The 27,079-nt window shown below is 36.6% G+C and overlaps 1 pseudogene; it reads left to right on the plus strand.

Moving 5' to 3' along the window:
• Window positions 1-7,421: 7,421 nt before the first annotated feature.
• On the plus strand, window positions 7,422-10,922 carry LOC118846790 (annotated as a pseudogene).
• The last annotated feature ends 16,157 nt before the right edge of the window (window positions 10,923-27,079 follow it).

Here is a 27,079-nt window from a genome sequence, read left to right on the forward strand (position 1 = left end):
TTCAGACTTTGTTAAACTCTAGTAACTATGCATTGAGATTTGAATCAGACAAGGTCTGTCTGTTGATGTTTGTAATTTGTTTGTATTTGCCTTGAAGTTCAGGGGGCTGGTCTTTTCCCCCTGAACTGAATGAATGATATTTGTATACTGGATTAAAGTAAGATTGTTAACCCCTTAACATTGCTTTCCTTAGTAAAGCAGATCAAAAGAACCTGGGCTTGAAGCATTCTGTGTGCTGGTTGTTGTTGGTTTTACACCCCTACAGCAGCTGCTGGCCAAATTGTTGAAACATTCCCCTGCACTTGAATGTGAATTCCTTGAGGGCAGCGACTGGCTCACTTCAGTCTTTATATCCCCAATACAACAGTGCCTGGCACAAGAAAGAATTTAATAAATGCTTGTTTTGGATAAAGCACTGGATTTGGAGTCAAAGGACCTGGCTTCAAATTCCAGCCTTTGTGAAACCTTGAGAGAGTAATTTAATTTTTCTAGGCTTCTGTTTTTCCATCTTTAAAATGAAGATGTTGGACTAAGTGTCAAGAAAGTAAAAAATGAAAGAAAGAGAGAGGAAATATTTTTAAAAGCTCCCTCCCTGATAAAAAATAAGAAAAAAAAAATTAAACAGATCAAAGATGAAACCCTGACCACTTGGCAAAGGACCTCTCTGGAACCACTAAAGAGATCTTTTGGGTGATAGTGGATCACAGCTATATGACAGGCATCCTTAAGATGACATTGAAGGCATTGATGGAATATTTTACTAGTTAAAAGCCATAAAGAGAAAAAAACATTATCATTAGAGTTGGAAGGAACCTTACAAACCACCTAGCCCAGTGTTCCTTCATTGTGTAGATGAGGAAAATTAGTCCCAGAGGAAAATTAGTCCCAGAGAACTATGTCCACTCATAAAATGAGTTAGTGAAAAGGGCTGGCTTAGAACGGTCTTCCTGACTTCTTATTCAGCATAACCATAAATAATTTTGGCACCTGAGGCAAGTAGCATGAAACATGCGCTAATATTAACTTGGTATGAACTATTGGTTCTGAGAGTTGTAATAAGGACTGGAGTTGGTGATTTAGAGGTTGCAAACTGTTTAGATCCCATATCAGAGAGTTCTTCAGATTAGGTGTGGCATCTTGGATCTCTATTAGGTACTGGTAACATCATACAAGGTCCTGGAGTTTGGGCCTGCTATCTGAATCCCTAACATTCTAGAGAATTGTTTAACCAGAAATAATCACCAATGCCCTCATTTTACCAGCAAAGAAACTAAGGTACAGGGAAGTTAAATGACTTCCCAAATACGAGAGGTGAAATTTAAACCCAAGTGGACTGATTCCAAAGCCAGTCTTCTTTCCTCTGTACCATATTGCCACCTTGACTGAGTGTTATAGGATGGTCAGGTTAGAAATGAGTTACCATCTCCATCATTGGAAGAAATGCCCAAATTGAAGAGACCACAAATAACATAAGGAAAATGTTTCCATCTCCCCATATCTTATGGAAGCAAAAGTTGTTTCCACTATGCTCTGAGTGACAACTATTCAGTAAACATTAAGTGCCTACTTTATGCCAAGCACTGTGCTAAGTACTGGAGAGGATTTGACAATCAGCACCTTAACTTTCCTTTCTCACAGGACAATGGAAGAATTGAGGTATAGTGAGTCTCCTATTCACTGAATTTTTCAAGTGTAATGACTGCTTATTTGAGAAATTGAAGTAGTGATTCTTTTTAAAGTATATAGTAGGTTAGATTCAGTCCCTTTTTAGGTGCCTTTCAGTTTCAAAAGTCGGTGATCCTAGAAAAGATAGACACTTCTGTCATTTTCTTTAAATTGAAGAGTCATGTTATTTGAGGGATTTTAAGTTGAGAAAAAAAGTTGTTTCATTCCAAATGTTTGCTGGTAAACAAACATTTTTTGTTTCTTTAATATCCCCATAAATGCTTGGAATCACTCCTCTCAATATTTCTAACTATGCTACCCAGTGGGATATCCCATTAGAAGAAAACAAAGCAATATGATTTCATAAACCTTTTATTCTTGTGGATCAGTTTTAAATTTCTTTCACAAATTAGTTTTTAATAGCACAAAATCCATTCAAACTATAATTACAATACATATTGTAACAAGTCAGATAATTTTCTCCCCATTCCAACAATAGAGGATTCATAAGGATTCTTGAAAAAAACTAATAAAGATATATTCACCTTGGCTACTTTTAATATAAATTTTTGCTTCTCAAGAACTTATCATAATTACGAGGTAATTTACTTTCTCCTTTTTTCTTTTTTTAGGAACATATATCCTCCATAGCTACAATTTCTTCTCATTCCTTTTCCTGCCATACCTCCCCCTACCTGTTCCACATCTTACCCATCCTACAAAGTCCATTGCAAATCCTATATTCACCAAAGTTACCATGTAACTTTGCCCAAGCCAAATTGAGTTCAGTATTTCTGAAGTATTTGTTTCAGTTAGAATCATCAAAATTTTATTTCTGGAAAAGAAGTTAGATATCAGCTATTTCAAACCCCTTATTTAAAAAGTAAAGATTCTTACAGGTAGATGGATCCTAAATGCCATGGCCAACTAAAATAGCTATTTAATAACAGTCAAGACAGAAAGCAGGTCTCCCAAATTCTTATTTCCTCAGTCCTTTAAAGAAGTATTCATTTTTCTTATTTCTAATTATATTAGGAAGTTAAATTATGCCATGGCTGCAATGTTTGACTTGGAGTCAGGAAAGCCTGAGTTCAAGTCTTTCCTCATGTATTTCTAACTGTGTGACAGTAGGCAAATTGATTAACCTCTCTCAATCTCATTTGTAAAATAAGGATAATTAACAGCACCTACCTCACACAGTTGTTGTGTATGGTGAATATGAGATAAAGCATGTAAAAGTATTTTGAATACCTCGAAACAGTGACAGTTTGATCTGGTCACCTTGCCTGGGAAAGATTCATTTTACATAAATAAATCCTTAACTTTTAAAGTTGCTGAGCCAAGATGGCAGAGAAAAGTCAGGGACTCTCCTAAGCTCTCCCCTAAGCCCCTTGACATACCTTTAAATAATGCCTCAAAAATATCCATAGCAGTAGAACCCCAAAAATAAAAGAGTAAAAGAGTTCCCCAGCCCAAGACAACTTAGAAGGTCTTCAGGAAAGGTCTGCTGCACCAGAGTGAGAATGGAGTGCAGTCCAGCACAAGCCCAGCCAGACCACACCAGGCCCCAGCAAACCAGGACCAGGACTTGGAGATGACTGAACCATTGGAGGCAATGGAGGTTTCTGGATCTCTCAGCCCACAGATGGTAAGGAAGTCAAACAACTGGTCAGAAAGAGATTACAGGGTGGCACCAGGGATAGGAATCTGTTGCATTGTCCATACTTAGATCTGGGTCACAGTGGTAGGTTTTAGTCTCAGGGCAAGGAGGAGCACTAGCACATCAGAGCTTAGGCTGCAGGGTCACAGTTATGGGTGGAAGAGTGCTTGTGGTCATTCACAGACCAGTGCATAGTAAACACACCTTTCCCTAGATCATACCACTTTGGAAGAACTCCAAACTTACAGGTCTCCAGAATTACTTCTAAAAACAGCTGCACCAAAAACCTAAATAAAGCTTGGAATGATGCCCCCTCCACTCCAGAAGCAGAGCCTCACTTTAGCATAGAATTAAAAATCAAGAGAAAGACTGGAAAATGAGCAAAGAGGTAAAAACTTATCCCAAATACAGAAAGTTACTATGGTGACAGGGATGATCAAAACACAAACTCTGCAGAAGACAACAAAGTCAAAACCCCTACCTCCAAAGCATCAAAGAAAAATATAAGGGGGGCAGAGCCAAAATGGTGGCTGAAAAGCAGGGACTTGCTTAAGCTCTCCACCAAATCCCTCCAAACACCTGTAAAAAATGGCTCTGAACAAATTCTAGGGCTGCAGAACCCATGAAATAGCAGAAGGAAGCAGGTCTCCAGCCCAGGAGAGCCTGAATGATCACTGGGAAGGGTCTATCACACAGTGCAGGGAGCAGAGTGAGGCCCAGCATGGGCTTCATCAGGACAGACCAGACTAGGAGTCAGCCCAGAGAAGGCCATGAATCATTGAGCTGTGGCAGTTACCAGACTTCTTAACCCACAAACGCTAAAGACCATGGAGTAGGTTAGTGGGAAAACTGCTAGATCGGGTGACAGAGTGGTCCAGGTACCCAGCCCTGTGGATGATGGAGGTGGTGCAGCGGTGGAGTTCCAGTGTCAGCTACTTCTGGAGTCCCTGGCTCACACAGTGGGAGGAACCAAGTGGCAGACCAGAGCAGAAGTGCAGAGCTTGCTTTGCCCTGCTTGGATCTGGGTCAAAATACCGGTTGGCAGTTCTTGGGGGAGGAGGAGTGCTGCTGTGGCAGAGCTTGCTACGACAGCGGAGTAAAAGTAGCTCTGAAAATAGCTGCACAGCCCCTAAAGCTTGGGACAATGCACTCTCTACTCTACAAGCAGTCATACCCTGACAAAAAGCACAAAGGTCAAGTAGTTGGCTGGGAACATGGCCAGTCAGTGAAAAAGGACTCAGACTCAGACTCTAGAATCTTTTTTTGGTGACAAAGAAGATCAAAAAATACAGCCAGAAGAAGTCAACAAAGTCAAAGAGCCTACATCAAAAGCCTCCAAGAAAAATATGAATTGCTCTCAGGCCATGGAAGAGCTCAAAAAGGGTTTGGAAAAGCCAGTAAGAAAAGTAGAGGAAAAATTGGGAAGAGAAATGAGAGAGATGCAAGAAAACCATGAAAAACAAGTCAACGACTTGCTAAAGGAAACCCAAAAAGATACTGAAGAAAATAACATGTTAAAGAATAGACTAATCCAAATGCCAAAAGAGCTCCAAAAAGCCGATGAGAAGAAGAATGCCTTGAGAAGCAGAATTAGCAAAATGGAAAAGGAGGTCCAAAAGACCACTGGAAAAAAAAATACCACCTTAAAAATTAGATTGGAGAAAGTGGAAGCTAGTGACTTTATGAGAAATCAAGATATTATAAGATAGAACCAAAGGAATGAAAAAATGGAAGACAATGTGAAATATCTCATTGGAAAAACCACTGACCTGGAGAATAGATCCAGGAGAGATAATTTAAAAATTATTGGACTACCTGAAAGCCATGATCAAAAAAAGAGCCTAGACATCATCTTTCAAGAAATTTCCAAGGAAAACTTTCCTGATATTCTAGAGCCAGAGAGTAAAATAGAAATTGAAAGAATTCACCAATTGCCTCTTGAAAAAGATACCAAAAAAGAAAACTGCTAGGAATATTGTTGCCAAATTTCAGAGTTTCCAGGTCAAGGAGAAAATACTGCAAGCAGCCAGAAAGGAACAATTTGAGTATTGTGAAAACACAATCAGGATAATACAAGATCCAGCAGCTTCTACATTAAGGGATCGAAGACATGGAATAGGATATTCTGGAGGTCAAAGGAGCTAGGATTAAAACCAAGAATCACCTACCCAGCAAAATTGAGTATAATGTTCCAAGGCAAAATATGGATTTTCAAGAAAATAGAGGACTTTCAAGCTTTCTCAGTGAAAAGACCAGAGCTGAATAGAAAATTTGACTTTCAAACACAAGAATCAAGAGAAGCATGAAAAGGTAAACAAGAAAGAGAAATCATAAGGGACTTACTAAAGTTGAAGTGTTTTGTTTACATTCCTACATGGAAAGATGATGTGTGTAATTCATGAGACCATTCTCAGTATTAGGGTAGTTGAAGGGAATATACATATATATAGACAGAGGGCACAGGATGAGTTGGATATGAGGAATGATATATAAAAAGTAAAATCAAATTAAGGGATGAGAGATGAATATATTGAAAGAGGGAGAAAGGGAGAGATAGAATGGGGTAAATTATCTCACATAAAAGTGGCAAGAAAAAGCAATTCTGTTGGAAGGGAAGAGGAGCAGGTGAGGGGGAATGAGTGAATCTTGCTCTCTTTGGATTTGACCTGAGGAGGGAATACCATACACACTCAATTGGCTATCTTACCCCACAGGAAAGAAGGAGGAAGGAGATAAAAAACAGGGGATAATAGAAGGGACGGCCAATAATCAAAAGCAAACACTTTTGAAAAGGGACAGTGTCAAGGGAGAAAATTGAATAAAGGCGGGACAGGATTAGATGGAGGGAAATATAGTTAGTGTTTCACAACACATGTGTTGTGGAAGTGTTTTACATAATGATACATGTGTGGCCTACGTTGAATTGCTTGCCTTCTTAGTGAGGGTGGGTGGGAAGGGAAGAGGGGAGAGAATTTGGAACTCAAAGTCTTAAAATGAGATGCTCAAAAGAAAAAGTTGTTTTTGCATGCGACTAAGAAATAAGATATATAGGGAAGGGAGTATAGAAGTCTATCCTGCCTTACAAGAAAGTAAGGGGAAAGGGGATGGGGTGGGGAGTGGAGTGACAGAAGGGAGGGCTGACTGGGGAACAGGGCAATCAGAATATATGCCATCTTGGAGTGGGGGGAGGGTAAAAATGGGGAGAAAATTTGTAACTCAAAATCTTGTGGAAATCACCGTTGAAAACTAAAATATTAAGTAAATAAATAAATAATATTTTAAAAAATGAATGAAAAAAACAGAATTCCAAAAATCTTAAAAAATATATAAATTGGCCCTAGGCTAGGCTATGGAAAAGCTCAAAAAGGATTTTTAAAGTCAAGTATGAGGTACAGGAAAAATTACAGAGAGAAATGAGGGTGATGTGAGAAATTCATGAAAAAGAGTCAACAACCTGGTAAAAGAGGTACACACATAACTGAAGAAAATGACACCTTAAAAGACAGAATAGGCCTCATTGGCTCCTGTTGCTGTTTGAGGGTCATTGCAGTTGGCTATCACCGGAGCCTCTGCACAGGGCACTGGGAACTGATTCTTCTGGCACTTCTCGGTTTTACCTGCTGTTGTTACTGAAGATGAGTGCCCTATCTGCCTAATGCAGACCCTGTGGAGACTGCCTGCACTCTTTTATCTAGTGACTATTTTTCCTTTCAATTAGGGGCATTTGGAAGGATTTTAGACAGTGTAGAGGTGGATTTCTCCTCCCCACTCCCTCTTTGTGCTTGACTCCTGGAACAATTTATAAACAGTGGACAGTTTTTTATTTTAATAATATTCATTTGATATAAGCTTTATAGATAGTTATACTTAAATTTTTTAAATGCCAAAATAAATTGCACAAAGATTCATAGTTTTGTATTATTGTCCTGCGGAAATGAATTTGAATTCTGGGAATACGATCTATCTCCAGCATAGTTCAGCCTAGAAAGCATATTGGTGCTTTGGCTCTCTCTTTTTAATTTAATAGAAATAAATGGGACTAGTTTTAATGAATTCATCTTCTGAAGAAAGAGTAAACAGTGTGAAAAGGAACAGGATGAGTGCTTCTATATCAGACTGTGCTTTAAAGTGTTGATCCCTGAAGCATGCTTTGGATACCCTTTCTGTAGAAACAATGGACAATGAAGGCCAGATTAAGTCCTTTCTCTCTACTTACTGTCACAATGCTGCAACAATCAAGGATGCCTTTGTAAGGAATGTTCTTCACCTCATTTCATGGTGAGGACAGAAAGGAGTGTTGGATTTGGTTAATCTGTTGAGGAGAGATAAGGAGTCAGGATGGACAGCTTTGCATAGAAGCATTTTCTATGGACATTGTGATTGTGTTTGGTCACTCTTGAAGCATGGTGTTAGTTTGTATATCCAAGATAAAGAAAGTTTGTCAGCTTTGGATCTTGTAGTGAAGGACAGACTAGCCCATGTGGTATTTAAGGATCCTGATCCTACCGATGTCTACACTTGGGGAAATAACAATTTTTTTCCCTGGATCATGGAAGCCAAAATAGTAAGCATCATCCTGGTAGACCTGTTCTCCAGAAGTGGAATTTACTTCAAGCAGGTGGTACTTTGTTCATTTCATTCAGTTTTTTCTGTCTCAGAAAGGGCAAGTTTATACCTGTGGTCATAGTCAAGGAGGATGCTTACGCCATGGAGATGAACAAACATGTGCTGTCCCTGGGCTTGTAGGACAAATTGGTCGGAACCACTCCCTCATGGCAGCTGCTAAGGATCACATTGTTGTTTTAACTGAAGAAGGACTATTTACACTTTTAGTTTAAATAATTTTCATCAACTGGGTATTATTCCTCCACTAGCTAGATGCAGTATACCAAGACAGATTCAGGCAAAATATCTGAAAGGGAGAACACTTATTCAAGTGACTGAAGACAGGCACTGTACAGTGCTATGGACTAAAGAAGCTGTTTACACTATGGGACTAAATAGTGGACAACTAGGTCCCAATGGAGAAAAGTGTACAACAGCTCCCAGGCAAGTCTCAGTCCTGCATTGTAAAGATGGCACTGTGTCCTTGGTTGCTACAAGTCACAGTGTGTGTTATAAAGAAAGGAGATATTTATTTATTTGCAGATTATCAGTGTAAGAAGATAGCTTCAAAGCAACTCAGAAGTTCTTCTCTCTGGGAGACATATGAAATACAAGGTTGATCCTCAGCATCTGAAAGAAAGTGAGTCAAAAAATTTGTATTCTTGCACTGGATGGAGCTGGGAGAGAGTTTTGCTGGAAATCAATTAGCAGCTGCATGAAACAGTGTCGATGGGCTTATGGGAGCCAGATCTTCATGTCTGATGTTGCTTTCAATAGAAATGAAATACTGTTTGTTACCCAGGATGTTGAAGGATTTACAACAAAATGGCTCGAAGAAGGAAAAAAGAATACTGAAAAGAAAGAAGTTATATCAAACCTCCATAATTCCTCATCAGATGGATCTTGTGTCTATGACACAAGTAGAGTGTATGAGAGAATTCAACTTACAAAACTTAATTTTGTCCACCGAGCTGTCCATATTAGAATGAATCCAAACAGAATTAACTTTGCAGTTTTGCAATAAGACCCTAAGACAAGACTATGAAATGCCAACTGTGTCCTCTTTATCTTTTGAAGAAGATTTTGGCACACTGTTGGAGAAAATAGATGAGATAGACAATACCCATGATGTGACATTTCAAGTTGGCAATAAAACTTTACCTCTGCACAGAATATTTTGGCTATGTGATGAGAGTTTTTCAGAAAGTTATTAACTTCAGATGGTATTTCTGTCAATTGTCCAGATGTTTACCACAAAGGTGAAGATGCTGTAGGATGTGATCTCTTTGTTATAGAGGAGCTTCACCCTGATTTGTTTGCTTACCTTCTACAACTCACCTACAACACAGACACTTTCAACTCATGTCCATAAACCAAGAATGGTGTATAAGCTAAAACCAGGAGAATATCAAGATATTCTAAATTCCAATTTTGATAAAATGAGTTTTCATGAGGATATTAATCAGAAATCAGCACTGAAGTTCATCGAGGTAGTCAAGTTCACAAGTCAATGAAAGACAAAAAAATAAAATGAAGCCTTTTAAAAAGAGTAAAAGTGTGGTTAAAGATGTGAATCCTATAAAGACGTTACAAAATGTTGCAAAGAAATTTGATGTCAACAGTTTGAGTAGTAGACAGAATGGAGTAAAATTTGAAAATGAAAAAAAAAATCAATGTTACAGCAGAAACTGGAAATAAACCAAAACTAATTCAGAAACAATGTTAATTTCTTTGTGATGTGACCATGAAGTCAGTGGATGGGAAAAAATTCTCCTGTCACAGATGTGCACTTTGTGCTGGGCTTCCATATTTTCATGTGTGCTGAGTAGCTCATGGATTGAGGCTTCCAGCCATGCTGCTCTGGAAATGCCAGTACATTCTGATCTACTACACATTATCTAGGATTACCATTACAGTGATGAAGCCCCTCCAATAAAAGAATCTCAAAGTGTAGAGTTTGTTTGTAATGTCCTTGTGGTGGCTGATCAGCTACTAATAATTTGATTGAAAGAAATCTGTGAGGTAGCAAAAACAGAAAAACTTACTCTAAAGAATGCTGTTACAACATTGGAGTTTGCAGTAATGTATAATACTGGAAAATTGAATCAGTCTTGTTTACAGTTTATGGGGCTAAATATGGCAGCTTTGCTTGAAGCAAGGACACTGGATGTTTTAAGTGATGATATTTTAAAAGGATCATTCTGTGTTCTACAGAAAAATGATACCAGCAATGGATAGAAGGGTGATAACGCCGTATCAAGACATCCACATATCAGCTATTTGGTGGCAGAAGATGCTAATGTTTTTTTTGAAAGGAGAAATGAATATGGAACACAATTACCAAAAAGCTTTCTTGAAAAAGGCCAAAACAAAGGCAAAAAAGAAGCCACAAAAGCATTCAGACAGGTCTGAGGGTTATAACATTTCAGATATTATTCAGAGCTCACCTTCCACAGGAGCAGAGATGTTGCAACATGTTTCAAATTATAGCAGTGATGCTTTCAAGGTTGCCATGGCCTTGGTAAAGTGGGATAAAACCAACTCTGCAGAATCTCTTCCAGAACTACTGACATCAGACTCTGAAGGTACCTATGCAGGAATAGGAAGTCCTAGAGACTTGCAGTCTCCTTATTTCACAGTAGGAATTCATCCAGATGAGTTTTAGATGATGAAAATTAAAACATTATGTTAATGGTGCATATTTTGTGCATTCTGTTGAATATGTAAAACAATATGAAGAATCACCAGCATTAAAATGTCTGTTCCACAGTCCATTTCCAGTAATTGAATCAAATGTGCAAGCTCTTCTAATTGGGTTGCCAGCTCTTTCAGCCTGGTCAGCCCAGTTGCCATGGATCTTAGAATCATCATGGAAACTGAAAAACATATCAAAAAGTGTGAAAATATACCAAAGACAAACTCAAGCAGAACTGCAGAGAATGCCTGGACATCTCTCAATTCAACTTCATTCAAGTCATTCTGGGATTTTTAATGAAAGAAAAAAAATCTGGTACAAATCACACTCCAAGAAATCATATCAAAAAGTTTGCTTTAAAGGAAGTGTAGATTTTTAAGCTTTAAAATCTATAAGATATTCAACATAAAGCAACCCAGGACTGGAAGGTTACCATACTTGAGATCTGCCACCACTAGAGAGTACCAGTTGTCTCCTGTGAATGCTCTTGTCACTTCTGCAGCTATTGTGGAGGAAGAGCTGCACCAAGAGGCAGCTCTTAACAAGATTCAAGAAAAACCATTGGTCCTGTTCCAGGTTGAGCAATGCGAAATAAAAGACTTGTTGTTCCACTATGAGACAACCCTTATGAGTTTGTCATTGTTGAAAGGGCATTACAGACCTATTGCCATACCTATGGGGAACAAGCTTGGGTACTAATCTAGTACAGATTAGATATGCATACTTCATATTTTTAATTTTTATAGTAGAAAATAGGCAGAGCAAAAGAATTCTTATGACATCCACAGTTTATTCTGGAATAAGGGAAGAATTGAATTTGTCTATAGCAGTGATTTTAAGCATCATGTATAATCAAAAGGAGATTTCAAAATTGTGTTTTTAGTAATTTTTTTAAAAAGTATGGTAAATGTTTAACCATATTAAGTTCAAGTGGAATTATCTATTTTAAGTTAAATTTGCAAATAAGGGGAAGGATAAGTGATGAAAATATAAAAAATGACACATTAAAAAGCTATCCTCCACTTGAGAATTTGTGATTAACAGTTGAGAAAAAATTGCCATATGTTTCTTGGTGTGCTTATTTTTGCCACAAATTTGATATGTTTGAAACAGGGACCCTAACAATCACTTTCTCAATATACAATTAATGCCCAGCATCTGATGATAGCCACATATAGGGGTACATTGAGTAATGAATCTGACATTTTGGATACTAATGCTTCACCATAGCACTATTTTTCATGTAGTTAAGAATGTTCTAGGTTCTATGGAGTAGCTTATTCTTCACTGTAATCTTGGCTTTGAACACAGCATAGCTCAAAGTTAAAACAATTACAGTTCCCAAATGCAGTTGGGAGCCCCACTGTCTTTTAAGCCTTTTTGAATTCTGATTGACAAATTATCAGTTTCTCTGTGTTAAAAGATTCCAGAATCACCATTTAATTATGGATGTATAAGATGAGTAGTTTGGAAGATGGTTGATAAATGGCTTTGGAGTACCGTGTGCACAAACTTTTCTGTGCCAGGTTTGTCTGAACAAATTTATATTTAGAAAAAATCAGTTTGTTAGCCTTGCAGTATAGTGTTTTCTTTGTCTGCATTTGAATAGGTTTAATTTTAAAATTTTCACCATCTGTGTCAGTAAGGCAAGATTCATGACCTTGAGGATGACCATGAACTTGCCTGTATGGTTTGGAATTGCAAAGTATGAAAAATTCTCTAGGTAGAAGGCAGAGGGAGTATAACATTTATTTAGACATCAGAGGATCAAATCCCAAGACCAATAACTCCAGTTTGATATAGCAGTAATTATATTCCAAAACCAGTAAGCCCACCTCAATGTAGCAACAAAGAAATTATAACACATCATTATAGCAAGGAACCAAGTCATCCTGTAACCTTCCCCTCTGATGGGGCCTCCTGGTAAACACTCAGGAATCCTGTCTACTTGCCTGGGTTCTCTTCCTCCCTCAGCTCCCTGGTTTCCACTCTCCACTCTGTGCTCTCTCTGCAGCTCTGTCCATTCTTACTTCCTGCTCTTTCTCCTTGGGCTGAATTTTGACTTCTGAATTCTCCACAGATGCTGAGTTCTATGGCTACCGTCTGGGTATACATATTCTTTTTAGAGCCTGAGGGCTTCACACCTCTCCTTACCTAATTAGCAAAAGAATATAGGCTTGCCTACAATCAAGCCTCTCCTAATCAAGTTTCCCTTAACTGGCTCCACTTGAGAAACTTCCGTTAATTAGTGCCACCTGAAGCCTATTGAATGGATGAGAAAGATCTTTAATCACATCACCACACCATCTTGGTCAAGTCTGGTCAGAGTAAAAAGGGAAAAACAAACTACAGAGGTTATACATACATGAAACAATGGACTAAATAACACAGTTTGTTAGAATTAACTTGTTTTGGAAAAAAATATAGCTGCTTCTCACTAATGATTTCAGGTTCTGCTATACCCAAAACAAACAAAAAAAACCCTACCCTCAAACACACAGAAAAATAGTAAACACATAAAGCAGAAGTTCAATAAAAAGTTAAATTGAGTATAAAAACCACAGAATGGGCCAAATGGTAAAAGAGGCAAAACAAAAATCCAATTAAGAGAAGAACACTTTGAAATACAGAACAAAGGGAAAAAGATAGACAATAATTCACTGAAGAGAAGAACTCCTTAAAAAGCAGAATTTGCTAAATGGAAAAAAGAGGCACAAAAATCCAATGAAGAAAAGAATTCCTTAAAAAGTAGAATGGGCCAAATTGGAAAGGAAGTGCAAAGGTTCACTGAAGAAAGTAGTTCCTTAAAAATTAGAATGGGACAAATGGAAGCTAATGACTTCATGAGATATTGAGACACAATAAAACAAAATGAAAAGATTGAACAATAGTAGAAAATGTGATATATTTCACTGGAAATGCAACTAACCTGGAAAACAGATCCAGGAGAGATAATTTAAAATTTTTTAGACTATCTGAAAACCATCATCAAAAAAAGAGCCTTGACACAATCTTTCAAGAAATTATCAGTGAAAACTGTCCTGATATTCCAGAACCAGAGGATAAAAGAGAAATGAAAAAGATCCCCCTATTACCTCCTGAAAGAGGACCCAAAATGAAAACTTCCAGGAATATTATAGCCAAATTCCAGAGATCCCAGGTCAAAGAGAAAATATTGCAAATACTGAAAAAGAAATGATTCAAATATTGTGGAGCCACAGAATAACACAAGATTTTTGCCAGTTTATACAATAAGGGATCAAAGGGCTTGGAATATGATAATCTAGAGGGCAAAAGAGCTAGAATTCCAACTAAGAATCACCTACCCAGCAAAAATGAGTATACTCCTTCATGGAAAAATGGATATTAAATGAAATAGAGGACTTTCAAGCATTCCTCTTGAAAAGATCAGAGAAGCATAGAAAATTTTAATTTCAAAAACAAGACTCAAGAGAAGCATAAAAAAACAAACAGGAAAGTGAAATCATAAGGGATTCAATAAAATTAAACTATTTGCATATCTACATAGGAAAATGTTATTTGTAACTCCTAAAAACTTTTTCATTATTAAGGCAGCTAGAAATATACATAGAGAGCACAAGTGTGAGTTGAATATGATGGGATGATTATCTATACAAATAAAACTAAGGGATGAGAAAGAAGAATGAACTGGGAGAAGGGAAAGGGAGTGTTAGAATGGCATAAATTATGTGACGTAAAAGAGGCCCAAAAAAGATTTTACAGTGGAGGAAACGATGGGGGGAGGGGATGGGAAACTCATGAACATTACTCTCATTGGAATTGGCTCAAAGAGGGAATAACATACACATTCAATTGGGTGTAGAAATCTATCTTATCATATAGTAAAGTAGGAGGGGAGGGGGATAACAGAAGGATGGGTGATAGAAAGGAATGCAGATTGGGGGAGGTAAAAATCAGAAGTAAAACACTTGAGGATGGACAGGGTGAAGAAAGGAGAAAGAGAGTAGGATAAATAGAGGGAAAATAGGTTGGAGGGAAATAGTGATCATTACTATAAAAAATTTACAGCAAGTTTTTCTTTTAAATCCTCATTTCTTAAATACATCTAAAACTCAGTCAAATTTATTGAAATAAGAACCATTCCTCAATTGATAAACATTCAAGGGATATAAACAGGCAATTTTCAGACAAAGTAATCAAAGCTATCTGTAGTCACATGAAAAAATTCTCTAAATCACCATTGATTAGAGAAATGCAGATTAAAACAATTCTGAGCTACCACTCCACACCTATCAGATGATCTAATATTACAAAAAATGAAAATGACAAATGTTGGAAGGGATGGGGGAAAATTGACACACTAATGCACTTTTGGTAAAGTTATATACTGCTTCAACCATTCTGGAGAGCAATTTAGAACTCTTCCCAAAGGACTATAAAACCATGCATGTACTCTTTGACCCAGCAATACCACTACTAGATCTGTATCCCAAAGAGATAATAAACAAAACGGTAAAACACCAATATGTACAAAAATATATGATGCAGCTCTTTTAGTAGGAGCCTGGAATTGGAAATTGAGGGGATTTCCACCAATTGGGGAATGGCTAAACAAGATGTTTATGATCATGATGAAATACTATTCTGTTATAATAAATGACAAGCAGGATGGTCTCAGAAAAACCTTGAAAACTTACATGAACTGATGCAAAGTGAAATTAGCATAACCAGAAGAACACTGTATACTGTAACATCAATATTATATGATGATCTACTGTGAATAACTTAGCTAATCTCAGCAATACAATGATCCAAGAAAATTCTAAGAACTTATTATGAAAGGTGCTGTCCCTTTCCAGAGGAAAAAACTGATGAAGTCTGAATACAAATCAAAGATACTTTTTCTTTATTTTTCTTGTGTGTTTTTTGGCTGTGTTTTCTTTCACAGCATGACTTACATGAAAATGTATTTTGATGGCTACACATGTATAACCTACATCAAATTGCTTGCTTCCTCTAAGGGAAGAGGAAGGGAAGGGAGAGAGAGAATTTGGAACTCAAAAATTTAAAAAAGAATGTTAAAATTATTTTTACATGTAATTGGAAAAAATAAATATTAAAAAAAGTTTAAAAAAAACTTTTAAAAGTTGTCCATTAATAGTAAGAGCTTAAACTATCAATCACTTCTCATTTAAATGGGAAGCTTCAAAATTTGAAGGTTTCTCCCACATAACTATTATTTTAGGCACTCTGCCCAGAGCTTTTAGACAATTTTAACAGAACTCAAGGTATTCTTAGTCATGTATGAGATCTCTGGAGTATGATTAACAGAACTCAAGGTATTCTTAGTCATGTATGAGATCTCTGGAGTATGATGTATGTTCTTCCACTGTCAAGCTACCTCCAGGGATTTAGCCCTTGGCACTGAACTGTCCTAAAGACATTGTTAGGGCACTACAGCAAAAAAAGAGTATAATGTATCTTTTACTTTTTATTTTATTTTTTATTCTTTAAATAAATGAGCATTTCCATATACAACATAGAAGACGAAAAATCATTTTACATTAAAAATTAATCTCACATACAGCATGCTTTTCTATTTAAGCAGTTAATAAATTCAAGGTATAACTTAAGATTTCTTGTTTGTCTGTGGTTCCCTCTGGTCTTTCTGTTTTCTTCTGTGCATTTAAAGATTCTTCAAAGACTTTTCTTTTTTTTCTTTTTTGAGAATATTGCTTATTTTTATTTTGGGGAGGGGAATAGTTTATTTTTTTTGTTTTTAAGAATGTTCCTTTCACAATTCTACTACCCCATTGAAAAAGAAAAGAAAAAATGCTTATAACTAATAGTTAGTCAATAAACATTTTAAGGGCTTCCCATGTGCCAGGCACTCTGCTAAGCACCAGAGATAAAAATACTCAAGAAAAATAGTCTCACAATTTAATAGACAAAGCAACATACAAAGGAAGCTTAAATGGGGGAGAGTGAAGGTAGATAAAACAGGGCATGGTGGAGCACTCCAAAGGGGTACAGTGAGGTTAGAAATGAAGAGATAATTGGTCTAGGCCTCTTCTGTACAGAAATGGAAGACTTGGGAAAATCTTATTCTTTTGTCCTCCAGTGAGAGTAGTGAGGGCACTAATGAGATGTCACTATCAGTGCTGATGCATGCTTATAGAATGGTAAGTTTTCTGGGGGCATAAGGGAAAAATACAAAGGAGTCCAGTTGGGTGCAAACTAAAGAGAGAAATACTCACAGTTCAAGGAAAACAAATTACTATCTTAGCTGCTTCTGAAAATATAGGTATCATTTGGAAACTCAATTTAGTCGCCTCTCTATCAGGAGGTAGGTTGATATTTTGTCATTAGTCCTCTTGAATCAGGAAGGTTGGTTATGTTATATTTCTGAGTCTAAAATCTCTTAAAGTCATTTTCCTTTCCATGTTGCTGTCATTGTATAAATTGTTCATCAGGTTCTTCTTACTTCACTCTGCATCAGTTCATGTAAGTTTTCTCAGATTTCTTTGAAACTGTCCCTTTCTTAAAGCACAATACCATTTTTTATATTCATATACCCTAATTTTTAAGGCATTTCCCAATTTCTGGGTACCTCCTTAGTTTCCAATTCTTTACTACTGTAATAGAAGAGCTACTGTAATCATTTTTGTACATTTCCATTCTTTTCCTGTTTCTTTTATCTCTTTGGGCCATACGCTTAGTAGTGGTATAGCTGGGCCAAATGATATTGACAGTTGAGTAACTTGGGGAATATTTTTCCAAATTTATTTTTAAATTGTATTTTATTGTTAATTAATGACAATTGATTTTCTCCCCTTCCTACCCCACCTGCTATTAAAACAAAACAAAACCTTTGTTAAAATATGAATAATTAAATTCACATGTTGGACATAAAAAAGTCTTATTTTACTTCCTGAATCCATAACCTTTATTTTAGGTGGTGAATATCCTGCTTCAATATTACATCAATGTGCCTCATTGTGTTGATCAGAATTCTTAAGGCTTTCAAATTTATTTGTTTAGTAAAAATTCTTCATACTTCACTCTGCATCAATTCATGCAAGTCTTCCCAGGTTTCTCTAAAACAGCTATGTTTTTATTTCTTTCAGTGAAATAGTATTCCATTATATACCACACACCATTGTATGTACCATAATTTATTTAGCCATTCCTCAATTGCTGGGTACTCCCTCCTCCAAGTTTCTAATTCTTTGTTACCACAAAAACAGCTGTTATAATGTGTATACATTGTTCCTTTGTCTCTTTTATCTCTTTAGGTTATAAAACTAGTAGTAGCTCAAAAGGTATACACAGCTTGTTAACCTTTTGGATATAGATCAAATTGCTTTCCGGAATGGCTGGACCAGTTCAGGGGTCCACTGACAGAGCATCAAAGTGCCTGTTTTCCTGCAGCCTCACCAACATTTGTCATTTCCCTTTGTTGTCAATGTTGCCAATTTGATGGATTTGAGATGGAACTGCGAAGAAATTTTAATTCACATTTTCCTAGTGATTTGTAGCCTTTTTTTCATTCCACTATGGATAGTCCATTCATATCCTTTATGTTGTTGTTGTTGTGGTGGTGGTGGTGGTACCATTTCAATCATGTCAGAATCTCAGTGAGCCCTCTTGGAGTTTTCTTGGCAAACACACTGGAGTGGGTTGCCATTTTCTTCTCAAGTTCCTATTACAGATGAGGAAACTGAGGCAAACAGGGTTAAGTGACTTGCTCAGGGTTGCACAACTAGAAAGCATCTAAGGTCAGATTTGAACTCAGGAAGATGAACCTTCCTGACTCCAGGTTTGACACTCTGTCTACTGTGCCACCAGCTGCCCTGCTCTCATCCTTTGATTTTTATTAATTCAAGAAGTAATGAATCTTGTTTAATGTTATTTCCACTGATGAGAACAATAACAGCAAAGTAATAGCTGGCATTTATATAGTGCTATAAGGTTTGAAAAGCCCTTTACAAAATTTTATCCTTACAGCAACTCTTGGAAGTAGGTACTATTATATGGCCAAGTGGGGCAGTGGTGAATAGAGTGCCAAAACTGGAGTTAAGAAGACCCATGTTCAAATCTATAAAGTGAGCTAGAGAAGAAAATGTTAGACCGCTCCATTATCTTTGCCAAGAAAACTCTAAAAGGAGTCCTGAAGAGTTGGACAGGACTGAGAAATTACTAGATGACTGATGGTACTATTATTCCCATTTTACAGAGGAGAATACTGAGACAGTCTAACGTTAAGTGACTTACCCAGTATCTCACAGCTATTAAGTGTCCGAGACTAGATTTGAACTCAGGTTTTCCTGACTCTGTGTTCAGCCCACTATCTAATTGCCTATGAATCACCCAACCCATGAAACAGAAAATAGCATTCAAAATACAATGAAGAAAAAAATACTGAAAAGAACAAACCAAAGGAAAAAGCACAGTAAAAAGCAATGGACAAAAATAAGAAATTGGAAAGGAAGAAAGGAGGAAAAGCTTTGAACTAACTGCTTAGTAAGTCAGGAAAGAGAACAAGAAAGATAAAGAAGTCAAAAAGAGGAACAAAGGAAACGATTACATTTTTGTGTGTACGTACAAACATGCATACATTTGCGTGTGTGTATGTACGTATAACTATTTTTAAAGAAAAGGTAATTAATATTTTGTGTAAAATCCAAGACTTTTAGACTTAGCTTTATTAGTGCTTATTCATTATGCATTTGTTTATAGATGTTTGATTCCATTGATCATTTCTTGGATTTTATCTTGTAAATTTCTGGGTGCACCAACCTCTCTTCACTCTTCATTATAGTTATTTTCTATGGTATCTCTGTTGGTAAATATATTTTTCTCTCTCCCTCTTCAGTAGGTATTCCTTTTAGCCACAATTCTATATTTCTATATTCTCCAAACTTGTCATAATGCGTTGAATAGTTCTTGAAAAGACCTGGGTTCAAATCCTGCTCTACACATAAACTAGCCATTGTAACCCTGGGTAAGTTATTTATCTTTTCTCAGACTCAGTTTCTAAGATCATCATAAAATGGGGATAATTATGCATGTAGTAATTATCAACCACAAGGCAGTTGATAGGATCAAATGAGATAATAGTATGTGAAATGCTTTGTATATCTTAAATTAATTGCATAAATATCAATTGTTACCATTGCATTATATAGTGAGTTTCACATATGTGTATTTCTCTCTCTCCCTCCCTCATTCCCTCCCTCCCTTTGCATGTGTGTGTGCGCATGTGTGTTTGTATATGTGTGTGTGGCTGGACTCTGGAGAGCATGCTGAGCAATTTAGGATTAATCAATGCTTTAGTTTTGTTCTGGAATGTAATGCTTAAACATTAACACACGGACTGAGAGCAAGCCGCATTCTTACATATATACATGAATATGGGGAAAAGTAGTTTCCCAGGTACCCTCTTCCAAGGGAAGACTAGCAGATAGAAGGTCTTTTAAATCCCCGTGGATTAATTATTTAACCCAGGGAATCCTATAACCTATTTCTGTGTTGCTCTCTAGAGAACAGACTATATGATCCAAGGAAGAAAATTAATTATAGCTCTACCCTTCCTTGTGAATTTCCCAAAACACAACAGCTGCCTTCTCTCTCTAGGGTGTGGAATATAACATCCCTGCTTGTCATGCATCAGTGAGAGTACCTTGGTATTAACTATAGGGAATTTTAAAGGTTATCACTCTGCCAGTTCAGTTAATATAAACCTATCACAAAGGTCATAGTGCCTTCCAGGCTCCCATCTCATCCCCACCCTCCCACCATCACCTTCTATGGATCTGGTAGCTCCTCAGTAGTGTGACTAATTTTGTAATCAGTACCTGTTAGTCTGTGGACTTTCCCTATGCACTCACTCCATCTTTAGAAAAGCACCCCTCTGGGAGGAGTTCTCAAATGTAGAGCAGAGATGCACCTTTTTAATTCAGTGCAATGTTTTAAGGTATTCATTTAATGCTTATGTGCAAGAACTTCAGATAATTAATAAGCTAGTAGGTCTTCATTTCCTGGCCTTGTCTTTTCAGGGATGGTTCTCCCTTAACAGGACAGAAGAAAGATAATCTTTTTCCCAGAAGAACGGAGAGGTCTCATTTATATCCATAAATAAGGAAATTTATGTTCTCTGGATTGAGCAAATTATATATCTCCTGTGATTGTATTCCAGTTTTTCAAATATATATAGATACTGTTGTGATCAATAACATACAAATCCAGAGTAAACTTTTTGTCCTAATATGTTTCCTTAGTTCATCAGATATGAATAGTATAATTGTTATCACCATCATAGTGAAGAGAGAGAGGGTGCTGTTTTTTGGTGGCCTCCTAATATTTGAATATCTTAGAAACCACTGTTAAAGATATCTACCCATTCCCATGGCCAGAGTGTAAGACCATAGTGCTTGGCCTACATGTTGCATTCTCCAGGAAGACAAATGAAACATTTGCCACAACTGTTTCTCTTGAAGTCAAAATTGTTTAGAGCTTTTTTAAATGATACATTTCTTGTAGACCATGGTGCACATATTGGATTCAGGTAATCTTTTCTGACAATAAAATGCCATATGTTAACTTGTTAATAATAGTCAGGTTTATATTGCATTTTAAGGTTTATAGAACACTAAACATATATTAGCTTTTAGGAGTCTCACAAAAGTTTCATAGACAGGTGATTTGTCTGTGGTCACATCTTGAGGCATGCAATTGTATCAGTACAGGAAGCTCTTCATGATTAACTTCCTCTACCAATGAAAAGAGACACCTGCCTAAATTGACATAGGCATGTGTGGAGATATAGAATAACTCCTAGAATAGGATATAGAATATAAGTTCCCTCCTCATCATGTGTGGGTGAGAGTACCTTGGCATTACAGATGTCAGATAAGGCAAATTTCTGCAGTGGCAGAATATCCCTCACCTAGTAGTTCCTTTTACTATTTCAATTATAGATTCAGTCACTGTTATATTTGTATTGTTATTATTATTATAAGTTTTCTTATCTTCTAGGAATCACAGATTATAAGTTATGTCTCATCCTAATCCTACTCCCCAGTCAGCCCATCCTACTTTTGGAAAGTTTGTTAGGGAGTTTTTTCCTAATATTAACCTCAAAACTGTCTCTTTGAAATTCTTCCCATTGTTGCTAGTTCTGTCTTTTGGAACCAAAAAGAAGAAGAATGATTAATCCTACTCACTCATGACAGTTCTACCAATACTTTAAGATGGCTGTCATGTTGCCCCGGACCTTCTTCCAATTTAAGCATCTTCACTCCTTTTAAGTGATAGTCATGGTATGAACTCAAGGATCTTCACCACCCTGTTTGCCCTGATTTCAATACTTTCTAGCTTATCCATTTCACCTGTAAAATATGATGCCCAGAACAGAACCTGGTACATTGGATGTGATCTGACTAGAGCTGAGTACATAGGTACTACCGTGTCTTTATTTCTAGAAATTATTTATGCTCCTCTTAATGGAACCCAAGATAATATTTTCTTTACTAATACATGATGATGATGATGATGATGATCTAATATAATAATACTTATTTAACCCTTTAGGGTTTGTAAAGTGCTTTACAAACTTTACTATCTTCTCTGATACTGTTGAGGGTAATCTTTCCTTCTACCAAAAAAAAACTTTCCAGTCCTCCTTACTCTTAGTTATTTACCTCATCTATTTACCTGAGAAAAGCCACAATTTCCCCTTTATATATCTTGCTTGTACATAGTTATTTACATGTAGTCGAGCCTTGCCCAGGAAGACACAAATAATAAAAGTTTGAGTAATCATTCAAACTCAGATATTCCTGGCACTAAGCCCAGTTTTCTATACACTGTGCCAACTAGGTATCACATTGACTTTTGATCCCTATTGAGTTGGAAATTCACTTCCAGATCTTTTTTTTTTCCTTTTTTCTGACAAATAACCTTATGTCCCACATTGCAAATTTGTTAGGTTGATTTCTTGAAGTTAAGCACAAGACATTTATCCCTATTAAATTTCATTGTATTGGACAGTACAACTTTATTTCCTTTCAAGAAATTTCTGGGTTTTTATTCTATCATCCTATACTTTAGTTTTCCTTCCTACCTTTGTGTCTTTTGCAAATCTGATGTTTTGTCTAAGCCTTTATCCCTAATTTGAAAAAAAAGATAAACATCACTGGGTTGAGTTCATAAGAACAGTTACCTGGGTCACTACACTAGGGAGTCCATCCAAGTTTAGGTGCGACCATTTACTAGTATCCTTTAAGTAAATGTTCTCTCTCTCTCTCTCTCTCTCTCTCTCTCTCTCTCTCTCTCTCTCTCTCTCTCTCTCTCCCGTTCCCTCTCTCTCCTTCTCTCTCTCTCCCTTTCCCTCTCTCTCCTTCTCTCTCTCTCTCTCTCTCTCTCTCTCTCTCTCTCTCTCTCTCTCTCTCTGTCTCACACACACATCAATACACATTTGGCCTCAACCCAGTGGACAGTGCTTCTAGTACAACTTCACTAGTACAATTTCAGTAAAGTTAAACAATTTGGTTAAGATAATTCAGTTAATCCAGTAAACAATTTCATGATTCTCAGGGAAAAATTCTTTTTCCCTCTGCCCCCAAAGGTCAGGCACCATGTTTTCTCTTCTAGAGATATGAGTTATAATTATAAAATAATGAATCTACTAAAAAAAGTAATGCCTAAATAACTATGACTTCCTTATAACATGGTGCTTTCTAGAACTGCCTGAGGCTTAAAAAGTGTGTCTGGGGTCACAAAGACAAGAAGTTTCAAAGTGGGAATATTAACCTAGGTCTCCCTGGCTCCAGGTCTAGCACTGCATCTAATAATACAAGTTAATTTTTTTAAATAAATGTGCTGAAAATACTATCCTACAATTTACAATCAGACTCAGTATATTCATTTGAAACAGATGGTTCCTTGCCAATAGTATTAGCAACATATGCCTTTGGTATCTTCAGTCATTTAGAACCTATTAAGTGGATTTCATCTCTATTGCATCTCCAAAATAAAATCACTGAATTAACAGTATGAACATTCTAGAATAAGGTGTTGGCAAGGAAAGGCAATGGCATCATGTGGAGTAAGAGATATCAAGCACTTCCTTCAGATAATGGATCTGGGCCTCAGCAGCTGGATTTGATATCAGTTTGACCTTACATCACTCATGAAGCGATTCCAAGTTAAAATCTCATTCCTCTAGGCAAAAGGTGTATGTGAATTGCTTTTTAATGATGTTTTATTCATTCTTGAGGTATTATAAAATGAGAGAAAAAATTGTTTTGGTGGTCGAAAGATACAAGGTCAGAGTTGAGTATGTTAAAAATGCTTTGCTAATTTCTTGATGTGATAATGAAAAGCCTCAAGAAATGCTTGGTTAGGTTATCTTATTGATAGTTCATTTTGAATTTTTCCCCTCATTTGAAATGGCAACTATATTGAAAGAGCGGATACTGAAAGCCCAGGATGAGGAAATGTATTTTCTTATATGCAAGATAGGACGATGTGAAGTATGACTGGTCTTCACTGCCTTTCCTAAGGATTGGGAATATTAACTATTTGCAACTTAAATTAGCCATTCATTTCAGTTGAACAAATGCCGTAAGGTACCTACCACATGTAGGAAGCTATGCTTGGTACTGAGAGTGGTACAAAGACAACTAAACCATCTCAAATTCAGGCTCACAGTCTCCTGGAGGCAATACAAATTATGAACAGTTAAGGGAATACAGGATTGAGAAAGCACTGATTTTAGGCATCATTTAACACAACCATTATAACAGGTGGGAATAAGGAGAAGGATGGTGAGGAGGGGGCAATTTAGAGAAATTCACAGATATGTTTGTCAAATATTGGAAGCAACTAAAATGTAGTGGGGAATATAAGTCATAGATTTATAATAGTTAAACATTTAAAAGAGTAAGGGATGTTGAGGCCATTTCCACCTCTAAGAGAGCCATCCTTAATAACAAAGTGTTTGTTTTTTAAGAAAAAATAGGAAGAGAAAGAATTCTGGGAAGAATGTAGAGTAGGTCACAAAATTCCAAGATCTCCAGATTTCCCCCACAAACTAGACAAAATAGTGCCTCAGGGCAAACATAGAGCAGTAAAAATAAACAGGAGTTGGGGCAGAACAGTGCTCTTCCTGGGTTAATTAGAGAAGATCCAAAGAAAAATCACAGGACCAGGGTTTGGTCCCTGTGAAATATAAACACACCCAGGCTAGTTCCACTGAAACATCAAGCAGCAAGCCCTAGGGCTAGCTCAGTTGGGAGGTAGCCTCAGCCCCAGCCACAGGAATTTTCACTTCCTGGGTAGTGTGGGGTGTTCAGTATCTGAGCAGGGGAGATTGAGGGAATCTCTGCTGATAAGGGATGCCAGGCCCAGCTGTACTGCCAAGACTTGGGCATAGGCAAGAAGGAACCAGCACATGCCTAGTGAGTGCAGAGCAGTGGGAAAAGATGCTGCTGGCTGTGGGTACTTGGTTTTGGTTGTAGGTCAGAGGGGAGAACTGAAAGAGGATCTGTGCCCAGTGGCACTGCACCTCATACCCCAGGACTAGAAGTGATTACAATAATAAGGTGCTACAAATAAAAAAAATGAGCAAAGGAGAAAGAATCCAACTATAGAAAGTTACCATGGGACTAGAGAAGACCAAGGTTAGTCTTCAGAGGAGGACACTGAAACAAAAAAAAGCCTCTCCTACCCAAAGAGCAATATCAAATGGTCAGTTGCCCAAAATGATTTTATAGAAGAACTTCAGAAAGACTTTAAAATCAAATGAGAGGGATTGAGGAAAAAAAAATTTAAAAAAGAACAATCCAAGAAAAACACAAAGATTATGAAAAGAAAGTCAACCAACTGGAAAAGTAGATCTAGAATCTTGAGGAAGAAAATAACTCCTTGAAAATTAGAATTGGGCAAGGGAAAGCCAGAGAAGTTAGAAGAGACCAAGAAATAATAAAACAATATAAAGAATGAAAACATAGAAGAGAATGTGAAACATATCATAAGAAAAACAACTGATCTGGAGAACAATCAAAAAGAAAAATAAGAATAATTGGACCACCTGAAAGCTACAATAAAAAAAAAGAATCTTGATGCAACAATATAAGAAATAAAGAAAATTGTCCGGAAGCAGTAGAACCAGAGGGGAAAGCAGAAATAGAAAAAAATCCACTGATCACCACCTAAAAGAGATCCTACAAGAAAAACCTACAAGAATATCATAGTTAAATTCTGAAACCCCAGCTCAAGGAAAACATATTATAAGCAACAAGAAAAAAAAAAATCAAACGTGGTAGAGCCACAATTATCATCACACAAGACCTAGCAGTGGCAACACTAAAAGAGTACAGGTATTGAAACACTATATATCAAAAAGCAAAAGAACTGGGTTGCAGTCAAAAATATCATACCCAGCAAAGTTAAGCATAATCCTGAATGAAAAAAAGGATATTCAATGAATTGTCAGACTTTCAGGATTTTGTTGCAATCAAACAAACAAACAGACTGAACTTAATAGAAAATTTGACATACAAGATCCAAGAGAAATATAAGGTACACATGAAAGACTCATTACAAGGGACTCAACAACTTTATATGAGGAAATGTAAAACATATCTAAGATTGTTATTAGTAATTGAGTAGTCAAAAGAAAGACTGGTGTAGACCTGAGTATGATGTGATTCTAAAAAGTATAACCGTTTAGGAAAAGGTAAAAAGAATAATTATCTTATACAAACGAGGTGTGAGAGGAAAACTGACACACAGGAATTAGATGGAGGAGGAGGGCTAGTAGTTCTTGAACACTACTTTCCCTGCAAATGGGTTAAAGAGGAAACAACACACATAGATATACAGGGTGTCCCTAAAGTCTGGACACATAGGAAAAAATGCATATTTTCAAGAAATGAACTGAATGAAATTTTAAACGACATTAACAGACCTTAGCCCAGACTTGGAATTATGAAGGAAGATGTTATCTACCCTAAGAGCAACAAAGGACAAACAAGTCCAGTATGGTCTTAAATAGGTGCATATGAATTTATATGTCTATATATTACTATGATTATAGATATCTAAGTACATGTATGTGTATATGTATGTATATGTGTATCTGTGTATATATGTATGTTTGTATTATGCATGTGTATATATTATGTGTGTGTGTGTATCTGTACTAAATGGTATCCTTATTGGGACTGGGGTGAAAAAGAACAAAGTAAAAAGTACACAACAGAGAACAAAGGAAAACTCACAAAGAAGCAAAGAAAATATGGATAGCTCTGAACACAATGGGTAGTTTTTATTATATATGCTTTCTTGAAATGGAAATTTATGGCTGTATATTTTGAATCTTCTCTTAAATTCTGCTTCACACAAAGCAATGCTTTTTCTTATTTTCTATTTGTTTTAGTATTTAAATTTATAATATGTTTCTTTTT

This window comes from Trichosurus vulpecula, chromosome 4 (genome assembly GCF_011100635.1).
Source record: "Trichosurus vulpecula isolate mTriVul1 chromosome 4, mTriVul1.pri, whole genome shotgun sequence".
Taxonomy (NCBI): Eukaryota; Metazoa; Chordata; class Mammalia; order Diprotodontia; family Phalangeridae; genus Trichosurus; species Trichosurus vulpecula.